This window comes from Wyeomyia smithii, chromosome 1 (assembly GCF_029784165.1).
Source record: "Wyeomyia smithii strain HCP4-BCI-WySm-NY-G18 chromosome 1, ASM2978416v1, whole genome shotgun sequence".
Classification (NCBI taxonomy): Eukaryota; Metazoa; Arthropoda; class Insecta; order Diptera; family Culicidae; genus Wyeomyia; species Wyeomyia smithii.
In genome coordinates, this window is record NC_073694.1 from 27,275,256 (window position 1) to 27,287,495 (window position 12,240).

Here is a 12,240-nt window from a genome sequence, read left to right on the forward strand (position 1 = left end):
TTTATGGGCCGACCCATATTTTACAGCCTCATTTCGTATACCTCGCCAGTCGCAATTGACAGAGAAATAATCCCATTTTATCCGGGGGCCGTTGTTACGAAACAGGGCGCTTTGTCGTTTCGAATTCGAGAAAAAAAAACGATTTCATTGCCCGTTTTGCTAGCAACAGATAATCGTCAAGCTAAAGCGCGCTCCGCTTGTCTGTGACAGCTTGCGCGGCGTGAATTGTCAGATAGCGAGAGAGAGAGAGGGAGCGAGCAAAAAAACTACATCGAACGATTCCCATAATCTCTCTAACTAGATATAGTATATATTTATATAATTCTAGGTTCCACGATGTCTAGTCGGAATTTTCCTTGCTTCGGCGGACAAACCGTCTGCTGACTGCTGCGGCCATCGCCGGTGCTTGTGCCAACGGTGAAGAATGTGTCGCACAGACTCCGTCTAGTCGGGCAAACAGTAGCTGCGGCAATCCTTGGATTAATGAAACGGAATAACAACATCGTTAGCATACGGCCGAGAGAAAAAAACGATTCCGAGGTGAGTAAAAACAGCAACATCTACCGTAGCTATATTTTGGCTCTTTCAATGGTGTCTCGGGCCTGGGATTGGATTCGGCTGGTTGCCAACATACGGAATTGATGAAAAACTCACACCTCATGCGGTAAACTTTGCCGATGCTTAGATCCGAGGGTAAATTTTTTAATGTTGAAATTCCTGCATCGCGGATTGGGAATTTATATGTATGTATTCAGTTTCTTTATCGTTGAGGCAATGTGTTCGTTTCCAATGCGTTCGTTTGGCAGATTTGTTTCCAACAACAGAATATTTTTAACAACAGAAATCAACAGAAAAACAGACAGATTGTTACCTGAAGAAAAGAATGTCCACATGTAGAAAGAGTTGAAACACTTTTAACGGTCGTTTACCTGAAACAGAAAAAAAGATGGATCAAATTTACTTACCAACACAGAAAAAACGTAGAATTTTTTTTATTATAGGTAAAAGTATTAGTATTACTACACTTTACTGTCAACTTAGGTATGATTCTACTAGATTCAAATTAGTTAGTATTTGAGCAATTTCTTACTCCATCTTAGAGCCATTTAAAATCGTTTCAAACCTATGCCAAACGAAACACTGCGACTCTTTTGCACACAATCTTTCCATCTTTTGTTCGAAAAGTGCTCACAACTGTAAAAACTTTCACAACGCTACCGGAATCCCCTCAAACTCCCTCACCCGATGTTCTCCGAAACAGTTTTTTTTTCTACCGGACCAAAGAGCTTTTTCCCTCTGGACTTCCTCTTACCCAGCATCTTGCGTGCCGCCACAATAGATAAAGGCTGTCATCTTAGCACAATGTCGAACACAGGATCGGAAATACCGCAAGTTGCGGTGGTTTTGGCCGCCTGCCTCTGCTTCGGTACCGAAGCCGAAGCTGAATGTAAAAAAAAAACTATAAAACTAACTTTGGCCATCTCCAGCAGCAGCCGGAACCAATCAAGTAGAACGACTCTACTGGGGGTTGGGAGAGAACAGCCAGCTGCTGGCATTGTGACTGTACTTAGTTGAAGTTTCTCCTTCCCGTCATTGTCGGAGGATACTTTTTTTTTGTTTTTCAATTGGACTTTGGTATTAGAGTAAAGAACAACAAAAAGTCGATTTGTGGTTAATACGTCAAGTTGTCTGGGAATACGGAAAGAACCCCAAATGCGTGATAACACGCTATTTTCCAGCTCCACTTTTATTGCCATACTTCATAGGAGTGCTGTTGGAGACATACACACACACACACGGACACACGATGCAGTGATAAATGTTGTCATTAGAGCTGATACCCATGTTAGACCAAGAGTAAACTATCGCAAACGATCATCGGGTCACAAAGCCATCAGAAAGCAACGATATGCCATCAGTCCACCAATCAATGTCCGTTCCGACGCATGTTAAACGGAATATACACACAGATATAGCGATAAAGTGAAGTGTCGTCGTATGTCAGTCGAAGCTCCGCCGTGTGCATCGGAAGTTTATCACAGAAGCCGATAAAGCATCCATTAGGTTTAGCCCGCATAAAATCCACTGTGGCAGGGATGATGACGACGGTACGGCACGGTAAACGATAATCCCCACCCCCTTTCGTGAGGTTGGCTTGAGTTGGCTTGGGTTGGCAGCTAAGACTGGATTTAAATTGAATTCAAGGTAGGAGAGATTTTAATCTGATACCTGCTACCCGTAGTAAGAGAAGGAAAATTAGAGAAAATCGGTCCCTTGAGGCACGACCTTTCTATTCGCAATAACAGCCGTACGTAGGATTTCAATACGGGAGGGATTTTCAGCGAATTATTTATTTCAAACATAAAACTGGGTAAAAAGTTCTAGATAATGATTCTAAATTGAATTGGAAAAATCAAGTTAACGACAGAGAAATCAAAACAAATAAGAAAATGATTCTAAATTGAGCTTCGAATGGCGAAAAAACGATTTTGAAAAACCAAATGACTTTTTAAAGTCTAAAAAACGCCTCAAGATGATGAAAAGGTAAAAAGAGAAAAATCATCCAGAGATAAGCCTAGAATAGCGAAAGAGAAATTGTTATGAAATTAGCTTGCTAAAGAAGATAAAGGACAAAAAACGATCTAGAATTAAGTTTAGAGAAGCTCAGGTATTCACTTCTAAAAACGACAGATAAGGGCAAAAAAAGAAAATAATTCCGAATTAATCTCAGGATGTCTAAAAACGCTTCTAAAGACCAGGAAAGATAAAAAGGTGGTTCTAAATTAGGTTCAGAATGCCGCGAAAAAAATCTAAAGACTAAAACGAAATCATAAATATAATCCTAATTTGGACTCAGATTGAAGTAAAGGGGAGATTCTCAAGATCAGAAAAGGCCATTAAAGTAAATATTTCCAAATTATCTCAGGATGCCGAAAAAAGCTTCTGTAGATCGAAAAAAAACTGATTCTGAATTAAACTCAGAAACCGCTTGTTCGGATCTGAAAACCGAGAAGATTTTGTATCAGCTTTCTGTTGAAACAGTAGCGGAAGATCACATTTTAGTTTATCCTATCGTTTCCTACGTGGTTTGAATATCTTTAGTTCCTATTTTTACCAGCTGAGTCGTGTGTCCTTTGTTTCCAATTTATAATACCGTACTAATTCAGAATACCCTAGATTTATTAACTTTTAAACTAGTGCCGCTGATTTCCTAATTCACTAACACTCAACTGTTAGCAATTATAATTTCCTTAACTCGTACGTCTATTCTCAAAGCTCACCAAGTACAAAAGAAAGTTTGATTGAATTTTTGATGCATCATCGTTATAACAGTTATCGCCTTCTATCATTCTGTCAGTATCAGTTATTTGAATATAACCGATTAAATACCGGTTGGCACAATGGATTGAATATTTTTACGCGGTGTTGTAAAAATATTCTAAAAGCCAAAATTAGCTCAAAAAATATGATTCCAGATAAGCTCAAAAAAAAACACGAAAAACTCGTTCTATATTAAGCACAATACCGGTTAATGCATCATAAGGTCTTTAAAGGTAAACAAGGAATTCGATATCGCTTAAATAACGATAAAAAATTGATCCCAAGTTAAACTTAGGCGAATGGCCAAAAAAAATCTTAAATTGAGTCTAGAACAAGCTTATGAAAAGGCTGCATATCCATGACAGCAAGTTTTCAACTGATTCGGCTGTCATTGCATTGCACAGCTCCCCGTACATTCGGCACAAAACCCGATAGTAACTGACGACAGCGCACACATGCAATGCCAAACGGGCTGTTATTTTTCATCTCCTTATGTCTGTTGGTTCTTCCATGCTGTCGCAAATGACAGCCCATAATCTTCGACATCCTTCGGCACGAATCTGAGCGGGATGTCAGGTGACTATGATTCACGTCAGTAAGACACGTTTTTTCTCACGTGGGGAATAATATCAACAATGGAAACACATATGAAACGGTTTGCTTTGTATTCAATATGCCACCGGTCTATGAAAAAGAAGAAACGAAAAAGTGCCAATCGATAACAGCCGCACCCGATCAGCAGGCTGTCAACAACGCAAGCCAAGCCAACAGGACAACCTCAAAATGAGCAAACTAGGCTGTCATGCCCGAACGAACAAAATACATGCGGAAGAATGAGCTTTCGTGTGCAACACAAGACAGTTTCGTAGCCTTAAGTATGCTGTAGCTGTATGTGAACTCTCATGAAAAGCTTATAAATAGCTCATGAATAGGCTGTTGTGAAAATTGAAGAGAGAAAAAAGTCGTCATTATAGTGTCGCTCTCCAGTCTTTTTCATAAGCTTGGTCTAGAATGCAAAAAAAACAGAACGGTTGTGTGCAAAGCCCCGGCCGAAAAGTTGACGTAGAACTTAAGGGAACAAACATAAATGACGTAGCTTTTTTATATTTCGATGTTTCTTACAACACTGTTTTTATTGAATCTTCAATCAATTATTTGTTTTGTCGTAAAAAGAACGATTTTTTTGTTCAGTTTAAAGTCGGATATAATACTCATCGCACCTCTGTACTTCCTCGACAGGGGGAACGAGGCACTATGACAACACAGTGGAAAGCTGTTTTCACACTGAAAATAAGACGGCAAGCAGATTTTGAATACCAGGATACCAGAATGCTCGTGTTGTTGCCAAAACAAGGCAAAGCTTCCGCTACTGCTGAATTATGCCCGATGGTCGCATTATCCGATAGTAAAGTGATTTGATGTAGTTATAGCCCAAAGAGATGTTGTAGGAGGCCACACCCGTTTTATAACTTGCTCCTCTTTTATGTTAAGCTTTGTCTTCTAGAATTTTCAGTTTATTGTCGAATAGAAGCTGATATAGAAAAGATGCAACGCACTCTCAACAGTTTGTTAAGTTGCTACGTGTTTCATATTGCAGCTATGCGGCTGGGGGATAACAAAATTCTGTTCGCGCTGACGTAGGTAGAGTTCGACATGTTACTATAAAGGCGAATTACCAAACGTCTTTGTTGAGGCGTTCCAACATTTTGACGAAAGTGTTATGATTATTAAATATCGTACAGGAAAGGAACAAACCCTATGCGGCCAAATGAGTGTTAACGGTCAGAGTGTATGCAGATTGAAACAACATTTCACTTTTAATTCTAGCGCAAAAACCATCTTGCAAAAGTATTGAAACTTTAATCATGTTTTGTCCTGAAAAGCACCATTTGTTGTTCAACTAGAAATCGGATATGATACTGATCGGGGGTAGCAAGCAAAATTGTTTGGGGTAGCAAGCATTAAGCGACCAATCAGAGGTCGAAATTTGTTTTTCGACAAGGCTTAAACATTTTCAATAGTACTATAGTTCGCATAATTAAAGTACAATTTTCTGCGGATGAGTAAAAAATTGATTTTTGGATTTTTATCGTACACCTGCAAAGCTTTACTTTGCCCGAGACTTGTGATAACCACCAAAATCTTTGTAAGTGCAGGAATCAAATTTGCGCACTGATTCTCTTCTGTAATTCTATTAAATTGATCAATCAAATCAAACTCAATTCTACTCTACCAGAAAGAATCGGAGGGAATCAATTCTTCTGTCCGATTCTCCGTCCTGTCCTTGTCTAATCCTAATTACTAGCTATTTACTTGTATTTTTCTGTCTCGTTAGATTTACTCGTGGCCACACGCCGGTTATTTACTTAATCGCATTCTAGATATCGGTGTTTACTTGTTCGATTTTGGTCACGTGGCCGCCATTGTCTTTTCCCCATGGGAAATAGGGCGTCGATTTGAATGCTGAATATAGTAGCGTTCCCACAAGATAACTAAAAATTGCCAAGTGCGTTGTAAGCACTGATAAATCACACACGCGCACGACTACTATTTCAGAGCTTGTTTTTGAGAACGGAATGTTGCATAGAAAGGAAACTCCTGCCCATAAAATTGGAATGTAAAAAGTTCCTGGGAATAAAATGTTTCCTATTCCTAGGGAGGCCTGTTCATTGCCTCCCACTCACGAGCCGTGAGTCATCTAGAAGACATGGAGAGAGAGGAGTGTCTGGCCTACGCAGGCTCTTCTTAGCTTTTGGTGCAATCGTCTTGTTACTCGTGCCTGTTTTCAAACGAGCGTTTAGCGCTTTTTTCCTCCGATGATTCTTATGTGTTTACTTAATTTTTTCGTCCGGTGTGAGCTCTGTTGGCTGGCGGACTTCGCTTCAAAGTGTACTGGCTATATATTTGTTTCTTTATACGCCAAAAAAATTATTCTTCTAAACCATCCTTTTGTGAACACCTCTGGTTTTGGTATATAGTAAAGGTCAGCTGGTTTGACTTGACCGACTATACGGAGTTGCAAATTTCTTGCTTGTGAATAACCTATTTCCATTCTTGGATTGGCAGCGAGGTAAGAAACCATTGTTGTTGCAACGGTGCAACACTGTGCAACGGCGTTTTCCTCGCTAGATTTTTTGTGATGACGGCATACGTTATGGTGGGTGTCTGCCCGCAGCTGGCTTAATAGGCTTTGTCTGAAATTCGGTGTATAGCTGGGCCGACCTTGGGCTGTTTGGTTCTGGCTATGTCGTGGTAGACTTCCCTTTCGTCAAGAGTCGCCTTCTCGAAATCGTCCTTCTTCATGTTGATCATCCCTTTTAGTATGGGTCATCCTTCTCGTCATGCTGTTTACAGCTTTCAGCCGTCGACACCCGATCCCCTATGTAGCGGAACTTTCTGAGAGACGTAGTTCTACGTCAAAAAGTTTGAAAAGGCTCAACATAAAATGACACTAAATTAAGATCAGAATGACAGGGTAATGCTTCTGGAGTCCGTTTTTAAGCGCAGAAACGGCACAAAATGCTCACAAATTAAGCTTTTTACTTCTAAAGGTCAGAAAAATTTAAGTATTCCAAAATTTAGCTCAGAGTAGCAAAAAAACGTTTCTAAAGATTCTCAAATGCCAAAAAAACGGATCGCAAATTGAGACCCAAAAGCGACAAACGGTTTCAAAGGCCAGAACAAATAAAAAATTAAAGAAAATTAAACTCAGTGTTGCAAAAAAAAACGATTGTAAGGTCAGCAGAGGACAAAAAGGAATAATTCTAATATAAGTTCAGAATGGTAAACTAAAAGCACCGATCGCCAACTAAGCACGTAACGGCGAAAAGCAGAATTCCCGTGAACAACTGTAAAAGCAGAAATAGGTAATTAAATTTAAAAAATAAGAACAAACCAGAACTAAGAACTCTGATAAATGTTCAAATTTTCACTTATAAAGAATTGTAACTTTAAACAAAATGTAAAACACGTTATTGAAAACCTACGGACTCAGAAAAGAAAATAATAAAAAAATAAAGTTTGTTGAAGTGATTGAACAAAAAGGTTGACTATATACAAATGGGAATTCGCCTTTATAATATTAAAGGTAGAATAAAACACTACTATGTTTTATGTGCGACGTTCCGGCCATTGGACTCGGCCTTACTCAGGGGATCTAGATCTATTATTTATATGTAAAAGAACTTTTTTTAAAAAACTCATCAAATAATTTTATTTTTCCAAAACACTCATATACACTAAGGTCGCTTTTTACGCGGCTTTTTTTACGCGGATTCCGGAATTTACGCGTTTTTTTACGTAGATTCCGGAATTTACGCGGTTTTTATACCCGGATTCTGGAATTTACGCGGTTTTTTTTACGCGGATTCCGGAATTTACGCGTTTTTTTTGCGCGGATTTCGGTTTTTCTTCACTCGGAATGCAGAATTAACACTGTTTTTTTTTACGCGGATTCCGGAATTTTCGCGGTTTTTTTACGTGGATTCCGGAATTTACGCGGTTTTTTTACGCGGCATGTATCCCCCGCGTAAAAAGCGACTTTAGTGTTAAGTTTTACTATTTTCGTTCAGCGTACAAAGCTTTGCGATAGTTTGTCATAGCTATCAATAGGTACTCTCTCAAGGTGTGAAGTTTTTCAAAATAAATCAAATAGATGTCTAAAAAGTAACAGTCACAATAATTTTAGCGGATAAAAAACACGTATGACAAAAAAAGCCAGATTGTGCTAAAAAGACAAACAAAAAAGGCAAAATTAAATGATCGAAAATTATTTAAAAATAAAAAAAAGTTTGTTTACGTAACGCTAAAAACCTAAATTTCAGACCCCCCCCTATGTAACGATAAGTAACGTTCGCTATGACCTCCTCCCAAAATTACGAAACGCTGGACAACCTGCCCTTCCTTCCAAATTTGTAATTTTGAGCAAACATCACAATAACGTAACGGTCTCAACTACCCCCCCCCCCCTTATGTTACAATAAGTAACGCGGACTCAACACCCCTCCCCCTACCTTCATGCGTTACGTAATTTGTGTACGAAGCCTAATGCGTCATTTTTGGCTAACCTTTCAATAAAACAAAAAACGAAAAACAAAAAAAAAGGAAAAGAATATGTTGTCAAATCCAATTCAAAATTGCCAAAAAAGTAGATGTTAGTATCCAAGACACGACCGCATGTTTGATGCGGGAATCCGTAAATTATTGTTTGTCAACCACTTTAGTTATATATGTGCTGGTTTTGAGAAGAACCGTTTTTAGTGTTCTTATGAACGAAAATGATAACGGCTGCTTCCAAAAGCGATGGTCACTCAGTGTAAAAAATTCTGGCTCTCTTTTGGAAAATTCATTACACTTCATACAAAATATTGAACCGTCTTGAAAATGACGATTTAAGGTTATAGAACAGAATTTAGTTTTCCCCCAAGTTGTCAACACGAAATGAGGATCATTCCTCGTACATTCATATTACACATGGAATGAAATCTACTAGCGACTTGCGAAACTGGGGAAATGACATAATCTGAAAAAAGGCGGAACCACTTACAACATGCGTCTAAAATAAACATCGCTTGTGTGATTAGCAATGCTGATAAAATTCATTTTCCCCAGCAGAATTCTTCGAAAATTACAGCCATTCATTTTCAATTTTCACTTCCAATGATCGCAGCACTCTTTCAGACACACTAAATTTTCGTCCTAGTAACGTGCTGTTATACTCAGATGAAATGGATCGCGCGCATCGTTCACGGTTACGGAACAAAATTTGACGACAAATCCAACCAAATGATCTTCACTTCAAAGCGAAAAAGAAAAACAAACAGTCCACTCAACCAAAATGAACCTCACCGAAACACTTTTTCACTGACACTGACCGATGCCTTGACAATCTTCGTTAACTGATAAACTGATTTTGTTGTCTTGCTTCCATCGCATGAAATATAATGAAATGTTTTGACAGTTCACTTCCATGCAAAAAGCGGGAAGGGAGAACTCTGAAAGGATTGTACTAATATCAACCCTGGTGATTAGTCACTACTTTCCAATTGATTTTTAGTTTATTTTGTCACTAGGTCGCAATCGTAAAGAAATTCTAATTGTTATAGCAGAAGTTTGAGGTTAGTGACCTTAACCTATCGATTAAAACATTTGTGTGCGATAAAACAGTGCATGAATTCAAAACGATTCATGGCACAAACGATTCTACAATAGTCCATCCTGTTCTCAACTAAAGAAGCGGGCTGATAATGGGCTGAATGCTGCGAAACTAAGCGAAACATGATCAATTTACAACCCAACTTTTCATAAATTCACTTTTGGAAAATGTGTCAGCTATTATACCACAAGTTTGGGGCAACCTTTACCATTCTATCAAGACATTGAGAATTAAATCCGTTCAGTGGTGGTAACAGAATATGTATTTTAAGAGACCACGTTATCGTTATACCTTCGACGGCATGCCACTCTACTAAAGTAAGACGTAGTCCTACGTCGGGATTAGTAGCAATATGTTAAAAAAATGCCATGCATAGCTCAGAATGGTGAAAAAAAACGCTTATAGTTAGTTCCTAAGAGGTAAAAAAATACATTAAATTCAGCTCAGAATGCTGGAAAAAATAATTCTAAAAACTAAACAATATTAAAAAACATAATCCTAAAATATGTTAAGAAATGAAAAAAATGCTCTAGAGGATAAAAAGACTAAAAAGTAAATTATCAAAATTTCAGATCTGCATAGTGTATAACACCTCCTAAGGAATGGCGAAATTAACCCCAAAAGGTCAGAAAAAAACATGAAAATGATAGTAAATTGAACTCATAATGAAGAAAAATAGTTTCTAAAAATCAAAAAGGCAAAATATTCTGAATTGGGCTCAGTATAACGAAGAATCAACTACGATGAAATGCTCCTAAGATAAAAAGCACTTCTAAACGATTTCAGGCCTCAAAGAAATAAATGAGCTCAGAACAAAAAAAAAGTTGAAAAACGCTTTAAATACAATCAAAGAAAAAATAATACCAAATTGAGTTTTAAAAATTTATAGGCAACAGAAATTTATTGCAATACGTTTTGAAATATAAGAAATGTTTTCGATCAGGAAGAACTAACATCCACCAGTTTTATGAACATAACCTCGTTTCGAAACTAATTAGTTTTATTATATAAATAATGAAATTATGCTCAGAACAGCACAAAAAATGCTTTTCAAGGCCAGGTATGAAAAAAGAAAACTGATCCAAATTTGGATTAGCAAACAAACACTTATAAAGGCTAGAATATTTCCATGAAGAAAATCATCCCAAATTGAGCACAACTCATTTCTGAGAAAAAACGGTTCGCTTTTATTTTCTATCAGAAATTTTAGGAAGTCTTAAGAAGCAATAAATAATTTCTAAAATGCTCTACTTGACCCCTTAGGTACGCACGGCTACATCGATACCCATAGATTTTCGTGGATTATTCGGTCTCTCGGGCCGAAAATTGAATATACAAACGAAAAGAGGAATGGATTTTCGATGGGAATGAATGCTTAGTCTCTATTTTTGTCTAACACTCACCGAACGAATCACATTACTGTCTGCATGCTAAAATTCTCCGCTTTCCTGCTTCGGCATTCGCAGTTCGCAGATGTATACCCACGACGACCCTTTGCCACTACGTAGAACCCGTTTTAGTATTGTGCGACTGAACTGCCGCCTTTGTTTCTCGGCTGCCGCCTGTCTATCTTTGTCGTGGGTTGCATAAAAACCCCGGCTAGCACATTCAATGGCACGGAATTCCATCCCGAGGACAAAGCGCGCAGTGCGGCGGGTGTCAAAAGCCGCTGCAGGCCCGAAGAACCGGCACTCAGCCGGAGTCTCAGTATGTGGAACGGAAACATGCGCTTATGTTCCCCTGAGCTCTCTGAACAACCTCCGCAATTTGGGACGGAAATAACTTTCCGCCCCCCGTTCGGCAACCGGGTGGCTTTAACCCCTGCTTAGCCCCATCCATAAAACGAGGCCCATTCATTTGCAGTGAAGTAGGTAAGCTCTTTTCCGGAAAGGCTTTTTCGTCCCACATGAGTAGGACGTACTAACCGGGTTGTTTTGTTGAGCGACACCGGCAGAGCCGGGGCTTGACATTGGACGTATCGAGCTGTGATTATCGTTTTCTGCGAACTTCTTTAAACTGGAACACAACAAGCTGCTCATATCGTTACTCGGAAAAATAAAATGCGAACGCGTTCTGCATTCTAATGTGGCAACAACAGCTTTCAAGCATCGTTTTGTTTAAAAGAGGATTGAGCTTAAAATTATTGGCTTGTAGTACATAGCATAATATTTACCTACTTTAATCCACTTGATTGCAAAACGAGTAAACAAATTGCAATGGAGCTGCACTTCCTGGGATTTTTCTTCTCGTTCTCGCTGTCGTTGCTTAGTTACGTATCGCATTCACCTACTCTGTTGCCTCTTACTATGTTTTCGATGAATAAAATCTGAATAACGATTTATAGATAGAATTCTATACCGCTTTGGCAAAGCTTTCGAAGAAACAAAATCACACAACACCGAAATCAGCCCATCCTGATTCCTAACCTCATTCTGCCATCGATAAATCAGATTAATAATGGAATAAATTTTCATCGCCTAAAAACGCATCATCCATAAATTGTCGAGCTTCGCCCGATGTGAAAAATGAAATGTCGAGCAATTTGTATTCTAAACCAATATTTATTCACTCGCCTTTTTGCTGTGTTTTCCACAACCCCCGTACGCACGCACCGGATGATTGATCGGGCCGAATGCCGTTCACATTCCAGGATCTTCCCCGTAGCCGTCGAGGCCGATTACCGACGATGGCAGTTACCGTTATTGGTTTTTACGGCCTTCTAGAAAACAGGGCCTTCAAGCGGGGAATCCTTCGGGAGAGCTCGA

The 12,240-nt window shown here is 38.8% G+C and overlaps 1 protein-coding gene across 18 annotated transcripts in view; it reads right to left on the reverse strand.

Annotated features, from left to right (window-relative positions):
• The window catches only part of LOC129719173 (heparan sulfate glucosamine 3-O-sulfotransferase 6), a 123,983-nt gene that overhangs the window by 58,087 nt on the left and 53,656 nt on the right, over positions 1-12,240 (reverse strand). The window contains exon 3 of one of the 18 annotated variants that reach the window (XM_055670652.1): positions 872-929. The exons of the other annotated variants lie outside the window; for them this stretch is intronic. The gene's annotated coding sequence lies outside the window, so the exon portion shown is untranslated. The remainder of the gene's footprint in view (positions 1-871; positions 930-12,240) is intronic. 18 annotated transcript variants of the gene reach the window in all.